Consider the following 17,871-nt stretch of genomic DNA (forward strand, 5'->3'; position numbering starts at 1 on the left):
GAGTTTATTCAGTGATCCATGAACTTAGAATGATGGCTTAAAGCTAAGGGGGAGATGAGAGGATAAGTAACTAAGTCAGACTTCCAGATTCTAGTAGTGATGATGAATACTTATGTAGATGGGAGAAAGTAAATATGTTATGTTTGGGAAGATTGTTGTATGCTTGTTTTATGTAGGTCTATAAATGGAGGAATATTGAGGTGAAGCTTTTTGTGTATGACTTGGTTAGTTGGGAATATTTTATGTGTGTCTTCCTAAAAAATTAAATAGTGCATGGAAGTTGTTATTGATAGAGGTATTGGAGAATATGAGAAAGATGCTTTTATGGGTATTTGTTTAGAAGCGCATATGTGGTTATGAAGATAGGCTTGAACGTCATATTGGTATATAAGGGGATAGTATAGCTAAGTGAGTATTTGAGAAAGTGTTGCTAAGCTTTAAAGTAAGGAGTTGCATTGCTTAAGGCCTAGTACTTCTATCCTAACTTATGATTTATAGGTCTATGTTCCATGCTATATATTTGGGGCTATGTTGTAATTTCTTATTTGGAGGTCTTGTTCCGATCATGCCTGGAGTCCCTTACTCCCTAATATCATTAGAACTTCCTAAAAGAGTGTTGAATAAATACCCTATTTAGGTGTGAATACTCCGTATGATTCAGTTTGTAAGTATCATGTGTATCATCTCAGACTTTTTCTAGTATTTCAACCAAATCACTATCATTCGAGGACGAACGATTCCAAGGAGGAGATATTGTAATACCCCAAGTATTCATGTCATAAACCTCTTATCTTTTTCTCACGAAACCAGATCCAGCCTAAAGTAATGGTTACTCATAAGTTGACTCTCTCGTTTCTATCTCAGCCATATAGCTATTTTCATGAGAATTCATGCACTCGCAGCTCAGTTCAGTAGCTCATTATGTTTAAGATTCAGTTATTCAGTTTATTTCAGTTGTGCATGATAGCTTATAAACTCATATTCCTCAGTATTTTCAGCTTAATTATCCATGCTTTTCCTAGCTTAAAATTCATTCCTAGAATGTTAAGAATGCGCTTCAAAAATGAATAACATTTATTTCATATAGAATTTTTCAGATTTAGACCTTCCATTGTGTGGGAAATTGAATAAGCTTTGTATCAATACCAAATTCACCCAAATTTTACACTCGGTGAAGAAGTTAAAGCATTTTTTTAGTAATACAGTGTCCTACCTAGGCACTCACCACATCGCAGTGGATGCCAAAAATGGAAATCGTCACATTCCAGTAGACCTCCGTGATATTGGTGCATCGCAGACAGGTCTAAATTCCCAATTGTCAATTTTCAGTGGCGCAACGCGATAGCACCGCATTGCTCCAGAGTGCTAATTCGCACTTGTCCTTTTCCAGTATCTTAACTCAATTTCACCGCGTCACGTTGGAGGTGTAATTGTCATACTCTTGATCCATAATTCGAATGCTTGTGTTATAACTTTAATCCTAAGTTTGTGAAGTTCTTATTTGGTGAATAATATTCATAGAAATCACTTAGAGCCAAGTGGAGCTAAGAACATTAGATTCATTCTAAGTTGAGAGAAGTATCGATTACCCTCCTGACCTTGTCACGTTTTATTCATGGTACGCCTGAACTTTGACTAGTACTAAGTACCCCCCCCCCCCCCCCCCCCCCAAACTTATTCTTTTAGTATGTCCCGTGCCTCTTTTATGCTGATGTGGCAAAATGTTTGAGTTCAACCTCCATCACGCGCGTGATGGAGGTATTTTTATGACAAATCAACATTTTTAATGATAAAAAACAAAAAATCTATTTTTCTTTAATCTTTTCAAATTATTCAATTATCCCTCTCCCTATTTATTATTCCTCTTCCTCCATTACTTTCAATCTAAAAAAAAAAATTCATCCGTTTATTAATTTTGTAAAACTCCACTTTATTAATTAGTTTATGAAATAAAAATTTCATCCGTTTATTAATTTTGTAAAAATCTCATTTATAAATCTAAAAAAAATTCATTTGTTTATTAATTCAATCTATAACTCCAGTTTTTATTCTTATGAAACTCTTTCAATTTGGTAATCTTAATTGAAACTCAAAAAATGTACTAAATATCGACGCAGATATTTTAAACAATATTAACAAAACAAATACTAAAGAAACTAAGACACATACTTATAATAAATGTAGTTATATTAGTTATCGATTTTTAATCCCTAACGATTTGATTTTTGATTTAACTGATAAGAAAATACTCATAAAATAGAAAAAGTAGTAACTAACATGAAAAGAAATTGAATCTTAGTTGCAACAAAAATCCTACTTATATATATACATATATTTGATTTATCGTTATTGGGTTATCGGTTTACCCAATAGCTTAATAAAAAAATTGAAATCGAATCAATAATCCAATAATTTTTTTTTACAAATTCATTAAAAAACCGTTCACCCAATAAAGATAAATCAAAAATATTTTTATCGGTTCGATTTTTGTACACCCCTAACTTAAATTACAATTTCTTAATCCATTAATTATAATAAGAAACGTATTTGTCCATGCGAGTCTCCTCAAAATCCTAATCGAAACACTAATCGAAAACTACTATGAAACACTAACCGAAAAAAAATAATTTCATATTATGAAACACTAATCGAAAAAAATAATTTCATTTTTTTAACACAAAAAAAGATATAAATTTTTAAATAATAGCTTACTTGATCGACGAAAATTATACCTTTCACTATTTTGGAGTAGAGAAAAATTGAAAAATATAATTTTTTTAGAAAGAAATCAGATAATTAAGGATAGAAATAAGTTACTTTTTAATATAGAATAAATAAAAAGTAAGTGAATGGTATTATCCACGTGGACAACAACATCAGTGTTTTTATCCACGTGTCCGTACGTGTATTACACGCAGTGGACAGTGGGTCGAAAAGGGTGGCGCAACATACTAAAAGAACAAGTTCGGGGGGGGGGGGGGGGGGGGGGGGTTGTTCTTAGGACTAGTAAAAGTTAAGGTGTACCATGAATAAAACGTGACAAGTTCAGGGGGTAATTGATACTTCTCTCTTCAAAGTTTGGTGTCAATTCTACAAGGGTCAACTTTGAAAGTGTATAAGTTTTGATGTATGTAGACTCTTCCATCTCAAGACCCACCAAATTGTAGTTAATTGAATTAGCTTTCCAACGATACTAATTTCGCCTTAATCCGACACCCGAGCGAAAAGTTAAACCCATTTTCGTGTAAGGAAGTAAGTTGTTGCGATGGTACCGTGTCACGGCGAAGAGCAAAATCAGAATACGGATTACAAAATTTTTATTTAAATGAATGAGGGGAAATAGGGTCTTTCTACCCCCCCCCCCCCCCCAACCCAGGTCGTAATATAGCAATGTATAGCTGCTATTGGGGCATTATTTTGCCCCCATTATCCCACTTTACTCCTAAGAACAAACTCTAATCAATTTTTTTCAAGATTCATCCTTTCCATCACCTTCTATTCAAGAAAACAATTAAGAATTAAGCTTTCTATTCCAAGAAGTTCAAGAAAAACATTCAAGAACATTCCTAAGAACATCAATTTGATTCATCTTCTTCAAGAAACAACCTTCAAAAAACACAAATAGGAATTCAAGTCAAATTTATTCATTAATTCTATTTCAAAAGAAAATCCTAAAGCTCAAACTTACTCTTTAAGAAATCTAATTTTCCTCAGCAATTCTTCAAGGTAGTTCAAGATTAAGAATTTTTAATTCAAGAACTCATCTTCAAAAGCATCATAGAATCCAAGATTCAAGCTTTCTCATCTAAGATCATCAATTAAGGTATGTGGGGTTATGAACAAGGACAATCCTTTCATCCTTGTACTCAAAACTATCTCTTTAAGTTAAATTCACATGATTTACAATTAGGGCTCATACCCAATTTTTATTATTTGAAGATTATGAGATTTCAAGTGATTGAATGTTGAATTGCATGACTATTTTCATATAATTATGCGTATAATGTAATTTTTCAGATTTTTCTAATTGAGTATAAGCATGATATTGAGATTCTTGATTTTATTATTTTGATATTGTTTAAGTATTTTCAAGAAGCATATTGAGCATGATGTTTTGCTATGATTTTACATGAGTTTGAAGCATGGGTCATTAAGCCCTAATGAGTATTGTTATTTCAAGATTGATTATGCTATGAGCACTTTATGACTAGATTCTTTTCAGATTATTGATAAAGATTTGACCTTTTGGTCTCAGAATAGATATGAAATCTACTTTACAGATTCAGATTACAGATTTAGCTTTACAGATATACAGTCATTATAAACCATTATACTATTTTAAAAGTGAATTTCCAACAGAATGAGCGTAGCAAATAAAAAGAGAGTAGTATTTAGCACCGAGCGGAAAGTGTAGGTTTAGCGCATGCTACTTCCACCGAACTACGTAGCCAATGTAGGTACAGATTATCAGATTATTCCCATTTCTATATGGATGACAGATTTAGCTTGTGAATGATCACATGGACAACAGGTTATACTCCCATACAAGAGTATGACACCTCTCTCCAATGTGAGGTTTCTTCCTTAGGAGAAAAAGACGTTGGACTCCATGTAGCTCACATGGTTTATGTCGGTTAAGAGAATCGACTTATCAGTAAAGATTTTTAGAACAGTTTTACAAGTATTTTTCCCTACTAGTAAAGAAAAACTTTGAAAGATCTCCCTAAGAGTAAAGCTTAACAGAAAATATTTTCAGAAAAGATTTTATAAAACTAAGTTTAAAGGCTCACAATTTTATTCAGATTATGCTTTACAGAAAGATGAGAGTTACAGATTTCAGCTTTCAAATTTCAGACTTAGAAGTGAGTCCTTTCTACACTTAGATAGTAAGATTTAAAGATAGAGTATTAGCACAACTTTTAGAACTAAATGTTATGGCTCACTAGATGTGCAAGTATGATTTGCTATTCATGATTTCAGATTTCAGTATTTCATAAATTTCAGCTTATGTGAGTCATTTACATTTAGCATGCATTTTTTTATAAATTATGATGATGAGATAATGTTTTACTTATGCGTCCACCCCCATATACTCAGTACATCCTCAAAGTACTGATCCACATATACATTTATGTGCTACATTATCTCATAATGTGGGTATTAGTTCAGTTATAGTATGCACATTTAGAATCAAACAGTTGTAGATTTCAGCCAGCAGATAATGAGTCCTCCTACTTTGTGGACTTCAGCTAGATATTATTTATGTTCTTTACTTTCTTACTCTTATGTATTGATTAGTGGTAGTTGGGGTCACGTCCTAGTTATCTGTAGTCAGTATAGTAGATGCTTCACAGACGTCAGTCAGAGTCAGTTATGTAAACTTCAGTTTTGTCCTTCAATTTTATCATAATGTAAAATTTGTACCAGTATTGTATTTTTTATAGATTCCATCACTATTAGGTTTCCGCACAGTATACTCAGTTATTTGATATGTATTTAATCAGTTGCTTAATAGTATGCCAGTTCATGGGTTAGCTTGGAATCATTTGTGGTCCTAAGCACCATGTGACATCTCGGACAGATTTTTTGGGCGTTACACATACGCATGTTATTCATTTTGAAACCATGTATGTCATGTTTTTGTCTATGTATAACATGTTTAGTATCTTTTTCTTCATTAATTTCTTTTTGACACCTTTTCTCTGTTTACATATCGGATCTTTACCCAGTACAGTTTTCATTAGTTGAAATGATTCAAATCAGTTGGAAGGAATGAGAAATCGATCTGATCAATAAGCCATAGATAAATAAGGATTAAATTCTGAATCCACATTGAAGTGGATGGCGAAAATGGAGGATAACAAGGATCTTAGCTTGAAAATTGTAGAGAAGGCTATGGTAGAGATATGTTCTAATATCATTGACAAGGAATATACTAAGTTTTTGACAAATTTAAAAGTTATAAGTGAAAATAACAAGATGAAAAGAAGAAGAAAAATTGATTAAATTACTGCCCTCAAAGAGAATTTTTTGAGTGGTTAGAATTTTTGAAAATCGGTTAATCATTCAAATTTCTATTAGGTGTTTATTTTGATCGAGAATTACAGGTGGAAACTGTTAGAGTACGAGCCCTACTAGTTTCCTATCTGTGGAATAAGTTAGTAAACGTGGTTCACAGAAGTGAATACTGAACACAGTGTTTTTATGTGGAAAACACCCAGCTCTAGAAAGGTGTAAAAAACCACGACCTGTACCTCTACAGGATTTAACCCAACTTCACTATAATACTTAAGCCTCAACAATTAACAGAATTACAAGACTTCTTGTTAACTAGGAATTACAACTTCTAACTCCTATCACTTCAAAAACACAAATCTTCCCAAGATAAGAGTTCCCAAGTCTTCGAGTTCCCAAACTTGAAGACACAATTCCTAACTCATTTTATAGATCACTGAGATGAGAACATTGACTCATTATAACTCAAAGAACCTACTCACTACACAAATTCTACAACTTGCTAAGTAAGAGATCAGGTTCTTCTTCAAGTATGAGAACTGATATGCTGGTTGTTGAATATGTTTTTCAGTACTTGATCTCCTTCTTTTGAGTTCATTTCTTATATTTAAGCACCCACCTCATGGAGTCCTTCAATTGATATCAACTTCTTTATTCAATAGGACTCCAGATAGTTTCCTGCTGCTTATTGCCGCCCCTCTCTTCTTCTTTTTATAGGATTTCTCTTTTCTCTTTCTTCAGGACTTCTTGTTCAACTCAACTTCTGCAAGTATTCTTTTTCTACTTAACTTCTAATGTGATAAATGTTATCCACTCCTGTTTGTACACCAGGTCATCATATCAATAACTTATCTGCAGCTGACCTTGGTTCAGTTGGATGGAACAGCTTTTACCACATGTTTCATTCTCATGTCTATCATCAAAACTCCACATGTTCTAACAATTTCCCCCTTTTTGATGATGACAAACATAGCAGTATAATACCATAAACCTGACATACTCACCAAAAAGTTAAGTAAAGTAAACAGAATAAAACACAGATTAGTGAAACAAGTCTTATAATTCATAGCCACTGGGGCTATCACTAAAACATGAAGACTTTAGAGCAAAAAGAACAAGCAATGTATTGATAACATAGAAGTGAGCCAAATAAAACAAAAAGAGACCATTTCATTTATAGATCAGAATACAATGATCACAACCCATAATAAATAATAAGAAAGAACCAGCTTAACCAAAAAGGAGGAATGAAATATGCCTAAGGATACTAAGAGGGATTAAGTAGATGAGGAAGAAGAAATAAGGGAGGTCAGCTTCTTAATGATATCTGCATTTTCAGTTCTTTCCTTTTCCAAAAGGGTTGTGAGGGAGGCAATTTGAGCTTGATGGACCTGTTTCTCTTCCTCATGAGTAGCCTGAGCAATTACCAATACAGCTTATCCAATATCCACCTCACTTTGCTTGGCAACAAGAGCATTCCTCAGCCTTTGCATAGGATTATCAGCACTCCTCATAGCAGCAGGCAACACAGCATGGTTCACAGACCCAATAACATCCTTTGTGGTCTACAATAACCAAACTTTGATAGGAATATGAAAGTCCTCAAAAATAGGTGCAAGACAGAACTCATATAGTAAAGCATTGCAATTTGCATCTTGAATTAAAACCTTTTGCATGTGCTTAATGATATGTGTAGGAAGATCAATCAGAATCTGAGAGTCTAGCAGTTCCATCAGGGTGAGATTAAGAAAATTTGCTACAGTTCTCCTTTCTTGTCTAGGAAGGATTATTTTGTGAACCACATCAAAATAAAACTGGTGGAGAGGAGACACCTCATTCTTGAGAACCTTTCTATGAGTTAAAAGGGAAGGATTTCTAGAGAATTTTCTAGAAATATCAATAGCTGAAGGAAGGTTATCAAGAGGAGGCCAAGCACCTTTCACATAATAACCCCAATCCCCAGTAGGAACACATAAAATTCTACTCAAATCAGTAGGGTAAATATTTATAGTTTTACCATGAACAGTGGTGGAGAACATCTCCCCAATAGCAACTCTATTAGTGTAAAATTCATACACTTCAGCTTTCCCAAACTTCCTTTGATAATCACCTTGAAGAAATAGGTGTGACCACCCCTGAGCATTCAGTTTATTGAGCAAAACATCCATATCAGGACCCCTAAAACCAATGACAACTCTACCCCTAGCCAACTTACGTTTTTGAAAGTGGAGAACTTGAGCTGACAAGAAGGCCTTGTTAGCAGGAGTATCAAAAGCAACATCATAATTAAGATCTGGATCAGGTTGAGTAGAGAAAGTAGGAGGGATATTCAGAAGAAAGTCAGAATTTGAATCCAAGGAATCAGAAGGAACAGGTTGGGATACTTGTTTCTTCAGACGAGAAGAGGATTTTAAAGAGCCTCTGGTGGAAGGGGATCCTTTAACAGTGGAGCCTTTCTTAGGATAAGCTTTCTCCATAGATTTTGAGGACGATGAAGTTTTGGAAGTGGGTTAGGATGGAGAGATAGATGTGAAAGAGGACTTTGAGGTTTTGGCAATGATATGCTTCTATTTTCTTTTAGAACAAAGAAGAATATCAGGAGAGGGATTACTGAGAGGTGGAGAACCAGAAGGAGCAACCCGTTTATATTTACTTGCATGAAGTGCTTCTTCCAATGAAGCATCTTGTTGTTGTTTCTTTCCTCGACTAAGAGGAATGCAAGGAGAAATAACTACAGGAGAAGGCTTAACTAAAGTAGATTCATCTACATCAATGACAACAGAAGAGGGTTTTCATTTTAAACGGATTTGGACCTTCGAGGGATGAGATTTGCAATGGGTCCATCATCTTGATCAATAATTTGAATTGGAATTGATGAAGAAAGTAATGGGTTGGAATGGATTGGGGTATTTGGAGAAAAATGTGTAAAAGGATTTGGGAAGTTTCTGAACGCAGCAAAATCAGAGAATTTTTAGGTACTTTAAGAAGAAATTAATCGAGGTAAGGTGATGTTTGGGTGGATGACAATGGAGGTGAAAGTGTTTGTGGCGGAGTCAGGTAAAAAAGATGAGGAAGATGATGAAGAATCCATGGCTGATAAGTCAGAAAGTTTTTATGTTGTTGTAAAGAAGGTGTAGAGGGAATAAGAAGGAGAGGAAAAAAGGATACTTATTTAAGAGGGATTTGGAGGAAGTTGAGTCGTGTGAGGAAAGGATTTGGATAGAACCGTAATGATGAAGGGGTCTGAACTGATGGGAAAGGGCCGGCATCTTTTTAAGGTAGATAATTTTTGGATTTTTGGCAGTTTAAGTATAACGGAAGGGACCAAGTAAAAAACTTGTTTCTCTCTTATGCAATCATGAACAAGTGAAAATCATACCTGAACTGTATAAACAATGGTCAAAATTTTCTTTGATGGCTCTTCCTATCTGCAGAATCAACACATAGCTGAGTTAATTTACTCTAAAACCTTGAAATTAGGATACACAACTAAATGTGTAAGACTGAATTAATCAACTACCACTTAAGTACAATATTTTTTAGTCAATCATTGGGGGAGCCTTATACAATTTTAATCATTCCCAAAGCTAACTTGTTTCTTTTATAATATTCTCTACTCAAGGCCTTAGTAAATATGTCAGCAATTTGTTCCTCATTTGAACAAAACATAATTGATACATGACCTTTTTCAACATTATCTCTAAGAAAGTGATGTCTAATATCAATACGCTAGGTTCTTTTATGTTGAATAGGATTTTTAGCTATGTTAATGGCACTTGTATTATAACAAAAAATGGGAACACAACCAATATCTATACCAAAATCCTTAAGTTGTTGTTTAATCCACAACAACTGAGCACAACAAGATCCAGCAGCTATATATTCAGCCTCAGCAGTGGATAAAGCAACTGAATTTTTCTTCTTTGTGGACCAGGTAATTAAACATGATCCCAAGAAGTATGCCATACTGTAGTGTTTTTCCTCTCCACCAGATATCCTGCATAATCAGCATCAGAATATCCTACCAAATCAAAGTTACTACCTTTGGGATACCATAATCTAAGATCACTTGTTCCTTTCAAGTATCTAAAGATTCTTTTAACTGATTTTAGATGTGATTCCTTAGGCTTAGCTTGAAACCTGGCACATAGCCCTACACTAAACACAATATTAGACCTGCTTACAGTGAGGTATAAAAGTGACCCTATCATACCTCTATACATCTTTTGCTCTACATTTGAACCTGTTTCATCCATGTCCAGCTTTGTGGCAGTGGCAATGGGAGTACTGATCTCCTTTGATTCTTCTATGGAAAATCTTTTGAGAATCTCTTTGACATAATTCTGTTGGTGGATCATTGTCCCTGATGTTGATTGTCTTATTTATAAACCCAAAAAGTAATTTAGTTCTCCCATCATGCTCATCTCAAATTCACTGCTCATGAGTTTTGCAAATTCATTAGTCATATTCATATTAGTTGATCTAAATGTAATGTCATCCACATATACCTGCACAACTAACAAATCCTTTCCATTGGTTTTTAAGAACAGGGTATTATCAATTTTACCTCTGGAATGACCATTCTCCAATAGAAACTTTGACAACCTCTCATACCAAACTCTAGGTGCTTGTTTCAGCCCATACAAAGCTTTATCCAATTTATACACATGATCAGGAAACTCTTTGCTTTCGAATCTTGTGGGTTGCTTGGCATAAACCTCCTCTTTGAGAAACCCATTCAGAAATTCACTCTTCACATCCATCTGATATAGTATAAACTCCTTATATGCAGCAAATGCAACAAGTAATCTTATAGCTTCCAATCTCGGTACAGGAGCAAAAGTCTCATCAAAGTCGAATCCTTCCTCTTGGTTATATCCTTGGACCACCAACCTTGCCTTGTTTCTTGTGACTGTTCCATGCTCATCAACTTTATTCCTGTACACCCACTTAGTTACAATCACTAATCTATCTTTTGGAAATGGAACCAAGTGTCATACTTTGCTTCTTTCAAACTAGTTCAGTTCTTCTTGCATAGGTATGATCCAATCAACATCAAGAAATGCTTCAGTTATCTTGTTTGGCTCTATTTCTGACAGAAATGCCTTAAAAGCATACATACTTCTCAGTCCAGATCTTATAGTAATCCCAGAGGTTAGTTCAGTGAGAATATTTTCTATGGGATGTGATCCTTGATATTTGTACCCTTTTGGAATCAAGCCTAGGGAGCCACTAGATCACTGACAATATTTTAATCTATGGTATTTGGTGGCTCAGTTCTATCTGTCGTTGTGTCTTCAGTTTCAGTTCCCCCTGTTAAAGTGCCTCCAAGTTTGATAGCTTCAGTCAGTGAAACGGGTTGTGCAAACTGTTCCTTAGCATCATTTTCTTCCTGCAGGTTAGTCTTAAAACAGGATTCATCACATGCATGCTTTCTTCAACACAGTTTGTTCTGTTGTTTAAAATCCTATATGTTTTACTATTGAGTGAATATCATAAGAAGATTCCCTCATCACTTTTAGCATCAAATTTTCCCAAATTATCCTTTCCATTATTATGTATGAAACATTTACATCTAAAGATTCTAAAGTGAGAGATGTTAGGCTTTTTTCCTTTTAGTAATTCATAGGGAGTCTTCTCTAACAAAGGTCTGATTATGCATCTATTTATGATATATGCTGCAATACTAATTGCCTCAGCTCAAAGGTTTTTAGCAATATTTGCTGCAATCATCATTGTTCTAGCCATATCTTCCAAAGTTCTATTTTTTCTCTCCACCACTTTATTTTATTGTGGTGTTCTAGGGGCTGAGAAGTTATGATCTATACCATTTGTTGAACAGTATTTCAAGAATTTTACATTCTCAAATTCTGAACCATGGTCAGACCTTATGGAAACTAAAGAAGAACCTAATTTCTTTTCAATCTTCTTAATGAAGATTTCAAAGACATCAAAAGAATCTTCTTTAGAGGCTAGAAACAAATTCCAAGTAAACCTGGAATAGTCATCAACAATTACAAACACATACCTTTTTCCACGTCTGCTTTGAAGTCTCATGGGTCCACATAAGTCTACATGAACCAGGTCAAGGCACTTGGTTGTGCTAACATGGTTCTTGGACTTAAAAGAAGATCTTACCCTTCCCCTTTACACATGCACTACATAGCTTTTCTTCCTTGAACTTGGTCTTGGGTAATCCCAATTCCATGTCTTTGGATGAAAGTATGTTTAGTTGTTTCAGACTTGTATGACCAAGTCCTTTGTACCAAAGGAGGGGATCATTTTCTATAGCACTCAGACAAGTCAGTTCAGGTCCTGGTAGTACCATGATGTCGGCTTTGTATATATTTTTATATCTCCTTGCAGTGAGCACAACCTATTTATTATCCATCTTTTTTACCTTGACTCCTGCAGCTGTAAAAACAACTTTATTACCTTTATCACACAGCTGTGAGATGCTCAGCAAATTATGCTTCAATCCTTCTACAAGATAGACATCCTCCAATGCTTTTGACTCTAATGAGTCAATCTTTCCAATTCCAGTTATGATTTCTTTTTTTTCATCACCAAAGAAAACTCCTCCTCCATTTATTTTGGAGAGTAAAAGAAACTTTTTTGTATTCCCAGTCATGTGTCTTGAGCAAGCACTGTCTAAATACCAGTGCCTTTTGCTTCCTTTCATTTTCTCCTGCAAAAAGAATTCAAAGGTTAGCCTTAGGAACCCAGACAAGCTTGGGTCCTGTTTTATGAGTTAAAGGACGAATTAAAATTCTCTTAGTCCATGCAGGCAACACGTAGTGCAGCCTATTTCTCTGACCAGAACTGGTTTTGTTCCTTTTGGTCTGAGAAGATCTGTTAGCCAGATTTTGACTTTTTAATTTGCTTTTTGTAGCTACCAGACAGTCAACAATAGGATATCCAAGGTTTCCACAAATGTAACATAAATCTTTTGGATCATCAAAACTTTTGTGGAATCCCAAACCTGCCTTTTCATTGAAATTTTTCTCACTTAATTTGTGAACAATTCTAGAGGAGTTTGTCCACCTGTTTTCCCTTTCAAGATCCAATTTTAGTTTAGTGATTTCCTGACTCAACCTATTCATTTTTTTAGTTAAATCATGGCATTCTTGTTTGTATTTAACAAGCTCAAGTTCAGCACCTTCTTATTCTTTACTCATGGTCTTTTTCCCATTTTCAGTGAGAGTTAATTTGAGAACTTCAGACCTAAGATTTCATATTTGAAATCTCAAGTTTTACAACCTATTTCTTGAGATTGTATTTTTCTTTATCAATTGTACCTGAGTAAGCCTTTAAATCGATGAGATCAAATTTAAGACTTACTAAACTGTTGAACAATTCATCCCTATCAGAGGTTAACTCTTGGAAATCATCAATCAATGCACTTATCAAGGAAACAAGTTTTGGCTTTGAGAACAATTTCAGTTTTTCTTAGAGTTCAAGTATACTTACCTTAGAATCCTCATCTTCTTCATCCAGATCTGAATCCCCAAGGGCCATGAATGCAGTTTCATCAACTTCATCTTCATCTGAATCAGATCCCCAGGCTGCTATTATTGCATGCTCCTCCTTCCTTTTTGCCTTCGTCTCCTTTTCAGCCCTTTCCTTCTTCCATTCTATTTTTCAGACAGGACAGTCCCTAATCTGATTATCAGTTTTACCACATTTGTAGCACCTATTTGGATTATCATTAGAACGTTTCTTAGTACCTGTTCCCTTCTTCTTTTTGAATAATTTGCTAAAGTTCTTAGTTATGAAGGCAACTTTCTCTTTATCAAGTTTAAATTCCTCATCACTATCAGAAGCTTTCAATGCTAAGATTTTCTCAGGAGCTGTTCATTCTTTGCCTCCATCAACTTCCATTTCATAAGTTCTTAGATTCCCTACTAGTTCATCCAGAGTCGTACCTTCAAGATCCTTATTAGCCTCCCTGATTGCAGTCACCTTGATATTCCATTTTGATTTTGGTAATACCCTCAGAACCTTTTCAACTTGTTCTTCCTCAGAGATGATTTTTCTTAAGAAAGTCAGCTCATTTGTTAAAGTGGTAAGCCTTGTCATCATTTCATACAAGGTTTCATTTTTCTTCATTTTGAATGCCTCATACTCAGTGAAAAGAAGAGAGATCCTGAATTTTCTTACTTGAGACGTGTCTTCATAAGCATTTACCAGTGCGTCCCAAATTTGCTTAGAAGTAGTGTAGGTGGATACCCTATTGTATTCAGCAGGTCCTAGTCCACAGACCAAGATGTTCTTGGACTTTGCATTTTTCTTCAAATCAACAAGTCATCAGGAGCAAATTCACTCCATACTTTCTTGACTTATTCACCATCAACCGTCTTCATTGGAATAGTGGGACCATCAGTAATCCTGTCCCATAATTTATAATCTTCTCCTTGAATGAACATCTCCATCCTTGCTTTCCACCAGATAAAATGAGAGCCATCAAAAAGTGGAGGTCTAGTAGTTGACTGACCTTCACTGTGACCAGTAGGAGGTGCGGCATTCATCATATTTTTCTTAGGTACTAGCCTTATTTAAGACAACCCTCTCTGATACCACTTATTAGAGTACGAGCCCTACTAGTTGCCTATCTGTGGAACAAGTTAGTAAACGTGGTTCACAGAAGTGAATTCTGAACACAGTGTTTTTACGTGGAAAACACCCAGCTCAAGAAAGGTGTAAAAAACCACGACCTGTACCTCTACAGGATTTAAACCAACTTCACTATAATACTTGAGCCTCAACAATCAACAGAATTACAAGACTTCTTGTTAACTATGAATTAAAACTTCTAAATCCTATCACTACAAAAACACAAATCTTCCCAAGATAAGTGTTCCCAAGTCTTCGAGTTTCCAAACTTGAAGACACAATTCCTAACTCAGTTTATAGATCACTGAGACTAGAACATTGACTCATTACAACTCAAAGAACCTACTCACTACACAAATTCTACAACTTGCTAAGTAAGAGATCAGGTTCTTCTTCAAGTATGAGAGCTGATATGCTGATTGTTGAATATGCTTTTTAGTGCTTGATCTCCTACTTTTGAATTCGTTTCTTGTATTTAAGCACCCATCTCATGGAGTCCTTCAATTGATATCAACTTCTATATTCAATAGGACTCCAGATAGTTTCCTGCTGCTTGTTGTTGCCCCTCTCTTCTTCTTTCAATAGGATTCCTCTTTTCTCTTTCTTCAGGACTTCTTGTTCAACTCAACTTCTGCACTTCTTCTTTTTAAACTTAACTTTTGCAAGTCTTCTTTTTCAACTCAACTTCTAATGTGATAAATGTTATCCACTTCTGTTTGTACTCCAGGTCATCATATCAATGACTTATCTGCAGCTGACCTTAGTTTAGTTGGATGGAACAACTTTTACCACATGTTTCATTCTCATGTCTATCATCAAAACTCCACATTCTCTAACAAAAACACGTTTACAAGGCATTTAAAGATTAAATTAATTGTACTAGTATAGTCTAGAAGCATCAACCTTATTTGTAATGTATTATACTACAACATTGAAGGAAGTTCTGGGACAAATTGAAGCCCTATCCAATTACTAGATGAGTGAGCAGAGAAAGAGAAAGAAAATCGAGGAGACACCAAATAGAGAAGAAACCAGAGATTAAGATACATGTAATTCCACCTAATTCTATTACAACTTTGGATTACCTTTTAGATCGGATTCATTTCTTTGTAGATGAATTGGGAAAGAGGCTGAACAACCTAGAAATGGCTAATCATATTTTCCAAAAGAAGACTTGGGATCTTTCCTCTACTGGCAAGACTAAAAGCTAACAATCTTTCTTCAACTCTACTGGCAAGTGTTTTGCAGGATCATTCAGCTATATTATGAGAGATAAAATGTTTACCAAATCTACCATGAGTTAAAGTCGAACCGTCCTCACCATAAAATAAGGTGTAAAAGGTGAGAGTCTACTTGAGTATCTATAGTGAGCTTTAACCTGACTTTTGGATTGATACGTATAAGATATTATATAACTTACTTTTTCTTTTCTTACATTTTTGACTGTCTATACATTGTCTAATCGTAGGAAGTGTCTTGCTTATTTTGGAGGATTTTGATAAGCGGAGAAGAGTTTTCTTCATTCAAAGTCGTCAGTGCATTATGATCATTCCAGGGAGAAGAGTTTGACTATTCAAGTTTCTTTTCCTTCAGTTTTCAAGATTTACAGGTAAATTAATATACTTCTTTCTGTTAAGTTGAAGTAACTTTTGCTTTAACCATATAATATTAATTGATCTTAGTGTACCTTTTTTGGAGAAAGAATTGATCTTAGTGGATATTTGCATCTTTGGAGAAAGATTTGATCTTAGTGTACCTTGCTACTGAGAAATGCAAAATTTAAAATCGTTCTTCTCTTCAACTTTGGTGAAATTCGTGTTCATTTAAAATGGATTCATATTTTATACCTATTCAATAATGAAATATCGATTACATCTGACAAGCTTTAGGGAAGAGAACAAACATGCCCTTTTTTTGTAACAAGCAAAATAGATAGAAAACTTGAGTTTATCTAACTTTCAAAGCGTTCCTTCTGGTAATAATATTTCTCACTTCCTAGCATATGAATTTCTCTTTCAAGTATGAAGTCAAATGTCTAAAGTATATTTTAGTTTAAAGCTTAATTCGTTTCTCTTTTCTTTGTTTTCTGACAGTATCTGTATTATTCCACATATTTTGATGGTTGAAATGAAAGAATGATAAACCCATGCTTGATGGTATAAACTATAAAGACTTTCTCCAAGGATAGTTGTTGTAATCCTAGATTTATCATTTTCTTTTTAGATCACTTTTAATTGTTCTTACCCAATTCTACAGTAAGATCTAAAATAAAATCAAAAGTATCTGTTGGTAGTGTTAGAAGTTAGTAGGAGCAGTACTTACCAAAAAATGTTGGAAGGAGCAATAATTTAAATAACATATATATATATATATATATATATATATATATATAATAGAAATTTAGAAAATTACCGACCTTGATTAAATCATGACTTCTTTTTTTGATAGATTTTACTTGAATCATGATCTGAACAAGAATGAGTTAGATTTTGCTCATGGCATGAGGCCAGATGAAGTGTAAAGGTAGCTTATGGACTTGAGTAATGTTGTAAGTTTGAGCTTTGTTACGATGGATAAGATAAGTTGTAATAGATCATGATACTGTTGATTTTGTTGTAATTTTTTTTCACTCATTCTAGCTGATGAAATTATCTGTTTCATTATGTTAGAATTGTCATTACAAAAATGATCTATGTAAATAGATATAACAATTGTTAACTTTAATCTGAGAGGTCTACGACGTGTATACTTTGATTTTAACAACTCTTTATAATACATACTTTGCTTCATCTAGATGCTAAAAGTCATCAGAAGACTTGCATCTGTGATTGCTAGAAGTAAGTTATTGAACTTCATGAGATTAGATGTTCTCCCAAGTTATGTAAAATTGACCCAGCATTAGTGAATTAAAAAAAGTACTACCTATATTTTAATTTATTTTATGTGGCACTTTTTGTTTTTCAAAAGTCAAATAGTTTAAGTTAGACCGTAAATTTCATAGAAATCTTCAAGTTTTTTGAATTAAATTTAGATACTTTGAAAATTACGTGAAAAATTTATATAATTGATAATTCAAAGTATTTAAAATATATATGAAGAAATTAAGGTCAAAGATAAACTTATCTGAATCTCAAAATTCGAAAGATTGATGGCACATAAATTAAGACGGGAGAGTATATGTTTCATTTTCATTTATCATTTCAATAATTATTTTCTCATATTAAGTACTCCATTTGTTCGTTT

This window comes from Capsicum annuum, chromosome 1 (assembly GCF_002878395.1).
Source record: "Capsicum annuum cultivar UCD-10X-F1 chromosome 1, UCD10Xv1.1, whole genome shotgun sequence".
Taxonomy (NCBI): Eukaryota; Viridiplantae; Streptophyta; class Magnoliopsida; order Solanales; family Solanaceae; genus Capsicum; species Capsicum annuum.